The 7,500-nt window shown below is 37.8% G+C and overlaps 1 protein-coding gene across 2 annotated transcripts in view; it reads right to left on the reverse strand.

Annotated features, from left to right (window-relative positions):
• LManII (Lysosomal alpha-mannosidase II) overlaps positions 1-7,500 on the reverse strand; it is a 670,847-nt gene that overhangs the window by 124,440 nt on the left and 538,907 nt on the right. The window lies entirely within an intron of this gene.

The following is a 7,500-nucleotide window of genomic DNA, read 5'->3' on the forward strand; positions in this document are numbered from 1 at the left end:
CCGATGCAGGAGACCTTTGGACTTGAGTGTCAATCAATCTACTCTGTCAATTGCTCCCGCCCCGCCCCGCCCCGCCCCGCCCCGCCCCGCCCCGCCGCGCCGCCGACAGAGAGACCAAGCCGAGGGCGCGACACAAGACTCTTTTCATTTGAGGAACTAACGAGAGATCCATATCGCGTTCCTTTGGGCAATTTTACATGCATTAGTACACCCTTACAAATTTACATATAAAAGTGTGCGTGTGTGTGTGTGTGTGTGTGTGTGTGTGTGTGTGTGTGTGTGTGTGTGTGTGTGTGTGTGTGTGTGTGTGTGTGTGTGTGTGCGTGTGTGTGTGTGTGTGTGTGTGTGTGCGTGTGTGTGTGTGTGTGTGTGTGTGTGTGTGTGTGTGTGTGTGTGTGTGTGTGTGTGTGTGTGTGTGTGTGTGTGTGTGTGTGTGTGTGTGTGTGTGTGTGTGTGTGTGTGTGTGTGTGTGTGTGTGCGCGCGCGTGTGTGTTTATTGTCCCTCGGCTCCTCCCTCTCTGCTCAGGAATTCATCTGGCCATGACTAGTAAAGTGCTCCTGGTGGAAACGAAACCTACGACTACAAGAAAACCGCCACGCTCCGGCCACAGCGCACCTGCTAGATTGCAATCATACTGACTGCAGTTCGCAGGCTAGACATGGAGTAATTAGAGGAAAGAACAGCAGGACTAACCATCGTCTGATAAAGATCAAAACTTGCCTGGAAATTCGTCATCAAAGGAAAAGAAGAAGAAAAAGTAAAAGAAAAAGATTAACAATAAGATGAATAAGAAAAAAAAATGAAGAAAAAGAAGAAGGACAAGAAAAAAAAGAAGACGAAAAAGAAGACGAAGAACAAAAAGAAGAAAAAATTAAGTGTGTGTATGTGCGTGTGTGTGTGTGTGTGTGTGTGTGTGTGTGTGTGTGCTCACGTGTGTGAACGTGTGTGTGTGTGTGTATGCGTGTTTGTGTGTGTATTCGTGTGTGTATGAGAGTGTGTATGTGTATGTATGTGTATGTGTGTGTGTGTAAATGTGTGCGTGTGTGTTTGTATTCACTTGGTCTTTGGATCACGTGTTGGACTCGTGATCGACAGCTATTTCCCTCCTGGAAGAGAGCTCAGAGCTCGTAGGTCCGATCTATGGGCAGGATTCGAACTGGGTGCTGGGAGCATTTCTGCTTCCCAGTTCAGCGCTCTACCAACTATGCCACCGAGTCTGTGTGTGTGTGCGTGTGTGTGTCTATACCTTCTATAACTTTTCCCTTTACTAAATTATTGTCTTCACTGAAAACTGATTGCAAGCTGTTGTTCATTGTTTCAGCCTGTGTTAATGCCTCTTCGTAAACTAGTATCGACTGTCAATTAAAATATTTCATGTCTGCGTCTTAAGTAAAGCTACAGGACGGATATTTATGACTTACCTTTGCATTTATCACTAATACAATTTCCAATCCTCTCTTTCTCTCTACGGTTTCCATGCAATCCTTTCCATCCTTTTAGTACTCTTCTACAACAATTTAGAGGGGCTTCCTCTCTTCTTCCACATTTTAAATGACACATCTCTGGCTTTCTTTGTTGCTTTACACATTTCATGACATCTTTCTTTAACGATATGTTATTTCCCTAGCTCTTGGCAACATTTGTTTCAAATCGAATTGCAAATACTTTTAAAGATTATATGTTTTTTTCTCGGTTTTGTTAGCATTTATGGATTCGTGATCCAAAACAGTCCATGCGTGCGCGCGCGCGTGTGTGTTTGTGTTTGTGTGTGCGCGCGTATGTGTGTATATGTGCAGGTTTATGAGTATATGTGTGCGAGCAGCTTATAAATACCCGTACATGTGTATTTATGTGTGTTTTCATGTTTATGCTTGTGCGTTTGGTAAATAATTCACTTAGTTCTGAACAGCAGAATGCAGTGTATTCGGTGTGTACTTGCAAGTGACAGTGATTGCCTACGGTCTGGCAGTTTCAAATTAAGAGATAGAATTTAATGGACAAAACATAAAACAGAAACGTAAAACAGTATTTACGCACAGAGCGAAGAAAATGTCCGCAGGCCAATTCAGTCGCGCCCATAAAAACAGAAGAGGCCATACGGAAACTTGGATTAATGGGGATTCGAGGAAAACGAACAACTATGGGAAATGATGCTTAGAGAATCTGAAAAGGAAGATACAGGAGACTTGACTGAACTTTGAACTCCGTGGCTTTTCTTGTGGACTCAGTGATCCCACGTGCGAGTTCATTCTGGGATCTGAACAAAATCGATTGACCAAAGTCATGATTAGGGGAGAATTTGTTCCTCCTATTCGAATAAAATCGTCTGGTATGAGCTATCTCTAGTCAACAAAGTACAAACGAGTCGTAATACGGTAAAACATGACTTTATTTCTGTGGAAATGAATATACCCGTTGTACCCATTCGCTATGGAGGGATTGTCAGATAGAGAGATAGATAAGATAGCTTGCCGGAAGCCAGGGTTAAAAAAAGTTGATACCCGATATGGAAGGGCGTGTCAAGGATGACATACTATGAGGAAATAGAAGAGAAAAACAGATTAAGAATGGTGAAGAGAGTGGAGAAGGAAAAGAGATGCAGAGGAAAATAATAAAGGGGCAGATCTAGGGGAGCTGCTATTAGAAGAACTTGAAGTAAACATATATATATATATATATATGAGAATAATACGCTAATGGCAGCGACATCAAACCGATAATTTTTATGACAGTTGCATGCAGGATACGAACCCGCAATACACGGCTATCCGTAGATTACCTGTATATATATATGTATATATATGTATATATATATACATATATATATATATGTATATATATATATATATACATATATACATATATATGTATACATATATATATATATACATATATATATATATATATATATATATATATATACATATACATACACACACACAGAGAAAGAGAGAGAGAGATCTGTTCCTCCTTCAAAAGTTTACGACGCCTATAAGAACTTATTCTTAATTGTATGGAGTATGTTTCTCATATATGGGGTGCCTTTCCTCACCCAGTTCTTCTGTATAAGGTGGAATTCAATGCTGTTTGTAGTACCAGGGCTTCTTTCATGGTGAAATTTTTCATCTCTTTGTCGTCCGCCACAAGGCCGAATCTATCATTTCTATCGTTATCTTTACGGCCACTTCTTCTGAGGTTAGTGGCTGCCCGTCCTTCCTCCTTAAGAGAGTGCGCAATACTAAACTTCCTAGAACTCTTTTTCTGAGCAATTACTCCTTACAAATGTCAACCAGTACTCTCTCTTTTTTTCTTTCTTTCCCTGAGAAGTTGAAAGCTCTTCCATAATAACTTGTTTCCTTCGGTGGCTTTAGCTCTTCAGAAAAATAAAAATAAAAAGAAAAGATAATCAGAATATCTCTCCTGCATTAAAGAGGACAGTTCAGCCGAAAGGGCTGATTTGCTCGAATGAAAGGCACTGGAAGGACCAAATATATCAAACAAATTGAAATTAACAAAATTCTTTAAATTCACGGGAAGGTGATAAAAACCTGTGTAAGGCTCATTAGATAGAAGATACATCACCATAGGTACACATTTTCCAGGTAACAGACATGACGAAAAGAGACAGAATTTGTCGTCGTACAATTTCCAACATCCAGGTAAAAGATGAAAAATTAAATAAGACAAATGTGAATTAATAATGATCATTAAAAAATAGAATTAAATAAAAACAAAACAAAATTAAATACAATCAAATGAAATGCAATAAAATAATTTTTTTTTGAAAATAAAGTAGCATAAAATGAAATAAAATGTAATAAAATAGAATATGATAAAATAGAATAAAACGAAACAAAGCAAACTGAAATAGAATTAATAAGAAGAAATGAAAAGAATAAATAAAATAAGATAGAAATAATTTTTTTTTTTTTTTAATTATTTCTGACAATTTGATGACCACTGTTGTACAGTATGCACTGGGACCACGGATAGCCTCAAACGAGGGCTGAGGCGACAAACAGAATCCTGCTCCCTACTAAATCAGCCTCCAAGCTCGTATATAAAGTGGAGAAGTTAAAAACTTGCAAGCAATTATTCTTAATTATGGCCGCTAAATATTCAAAAACTCTTCTGTGGAATTACAGTAAGTTTTCGGAGAAGGATGAAACTTGATTTTTTGCGTATGGCATCAGAATATTTTCAGAAAATTTGACAAATAATTTTGAGTGTCCAATTACCCAAAATAAAGTACTGTTTATCAAAGGATCTTCTGCCACATCGTAAATCTATTCTTGATAAGTTTCTCATAAAGGTTTAGTACCAAACGGTTTTATTCACATTATCATACAGCATGATATTGCTTGAAACACATTCTATGTATTTTTCGTGAACACTATTATCCTCAGAACAGATTATGGTGCAATTACAAACTGCAACATAGCTTAGCACAAATGAAAACTAAATCACAAACATAAATGTTTAGTCTACTGATGTTTCTCAATAACAGACCTGATGAATAAGATTCCTTTCCCTCTGCTCTGACTCAGACCAAACATTCTTTTACTCAAAGTCATTTCTCAAACCAAGGTGCGTTGTCTTCATGTCACCTGTATGAACAGTAGGTAAACAAAAGACGTATGCAAGACATAAGTTGCTTCACTGGAATAACTTTAAATCGGGGGTTCTCAACGTCTTTCCTTATGTACTCCCGTTCTTATGAATTGCTGTTCCTTGGCCTCCTAGTGCATCCACTAACTATCACTAGTTTTTGAATTGTGGCCCTATTTGCGAACCACAGTGGCCCACAAGGAGACACTGAACCATAGATTAGGAACTACTTCTTTAAATAGTGACAGTACGGACAAAACCTCCAACTTCATCCATCCGCCATGTTTGTTTACATCTGACGTCATAGCCTACCTCAACTTAAGCGACCGAGAGAAAGAGAGAAAAATGTCAAAGCGAGAGCAAAGTTTCCTCTCACGAAATTTACATTCGAACGACTGCAAGACATGACAAAATCATACTTCAGAAATAAAACTGAAATAGACGTTTTCTCTTTCATTTCAACCAAGGCAAACTCACCGGAGGTTGTGGTGGGGTTAGGGGGTGTGGTAAGGATGGAGACATCATCTCATGATTGATATCTATATCTGTCTTGCTCCCAGGTGTTCCAGAGGAATAGAATTGTCCAATATTAGACAAAAGAAAACCCTGATATGCCATATTCAATACAATGTGTGGGAACTAGTTATAGTTACGTTACAATCGAGATGATTATCTTTTTGCCGCTTAGATGTTACTGTGAGCTATAAAGAAATATTTTGTGATACTCAGAAAAATAATCAGATGTAACATTGATACAGCAGAAAAGAATGCTACACACACACACACACACACACACACACACACACACACACACACACACACACACACACACACACACACACACACACACACACACAAACACACACACGCACAGACACACACACGCACACACACACACACACACACACACACACACACACACACACACACACACACACACACACACACACACACACACACACACACACACACACACACACACACACAATTACACACACACACAACACACACACACACACACACACACACACACACACACACACACACACACACACACACACACACACACACACACACACACACAGACACACACACAGACACACACACACACACACACACACACACACACACACACACACACACACACACACACACACACACACACACACACACACACACACACACACACACACACACACACACACATACACACACACATTATATATATATATATATATATATCTATATATATATATATATATATATATATATATACATACATATATGAGGAAGACCCTCGAGTCATTATTAATTAGAAATTACCTGAATTATAATACATCTAAAGGACAATGGTCATCGGATTGTTTAACAGCATTAGCAATTAAAAAACTTTTACCCAATGTTCCCTTTGAGTATCGACTATATAACCCTTACTTGTACGCCATGTAACTATCTTCTGAAGAAGACCACAGGGACTAGTTGAAATATACAGTTAATTCTATTCTTCCTCCGTTTACTTGCTCCGATAGTGGGATTTTTTCATATATATATGTATATATATATATATATATATATATATATATATATATATATATATATATATATATATATATATGAAAAAAGTAAACACTGGCTCGTCGAAGTAAGTTCATTCCTACGTTTCGATCTCTGTCCGGGGTTCATCTTCAGGGATATGAAGACGAACCCCGGACAGGGGCCGAAACGTAGGAATAAACTTATTTCGGTGAGCCCGGCGTTTACTTTCTTCGTCTACACAATGGATCCGGGACTCCAGCTCTTCACGAATATATATATATATATATATATATATATATATATATTTATATATATATATATGTATAGATATATATTCATATATTTATACATATATATACATATATATATATATATGTATATATATATAGAGAGATTCATATATACATATATATACATATATGTATATATTTATATATATATCATGAGAAATCACATAAACTCGTGATTCTAAATAAGTTTTTTTCCGCATATATATATATGTATATACATATATATATATATATATATATATATATATATATGTGTGTGTGTGTGTGTGTGTGTGTAAATTGAAAAGACCAGCGTTCGGTGGTGTACATACTGAACAGCACCAACATGAGTTTGACTGGCAGGGAGCAAACGTACTCTACCACAACAACAGTAAAGGAGGCAGACTGTTCTTGGAGGCAGGAGCCACTAAAAAAGAAAATATAAATAGGTCCATAACACTCAACCCCATATATGCAGGTGAAAGAGAGTGATGGGAAAATATCACGAACAACGGAGGGGGTAGATGTCCTCCCCCCCTACTGTCCCTCTCCTCGAACACCACGCGCTCTCGCCCGGCGCAGGTTGCCGTGTCCCTCCTGAGGACGCGGCCACTCGTATATTTTTACCATGTGATTTCTGTATTCCATTGTATCCCCTGATGACGGGTCCCGGACAGGACCCGAAACGTCGGGAATAAATTACCTACTTCTGAGGCTGGTGTTTTCTACGTTTCGACCATATGTATATATGTATGTATGTATGTATGTATGTATGTATGTATGTATGTATGTATGCTTGTATGTATGTATGCATATGGCCACTTAAAACATGGAAGTTACCTATGTCGGCTATCATACAATTGTGTATATATATATATATATATACATATATATGTATATATATGTATATATATGTATATGGCCACTTAAAACATGAAAGTCACCTATGTCGGGTATCACATAATTACATAATCATAGATTCTGTGGTTTACTGGTGTAATGATACAATCCAGATGTATCTCAATAGGATTTAAAGACAATAGTACACACATATTTACTGCTCATGTGTGCACAGGACATATATTG

This window comes from Oratosquilla oratoria, chromosome 19 (genome assembly GCF_046742065.1).
Source record: "Oratosquilla oratoria isolate Oo_2021 chromosome 19, ASM4674206v1, whole genome shotgun sequence".
NCBI lineage: Eukaryota > Metazoa > Arthropoda > Malacostraca > Stomatopoda > Squillidae > Oratosquilla > Oratosquilla oratoria.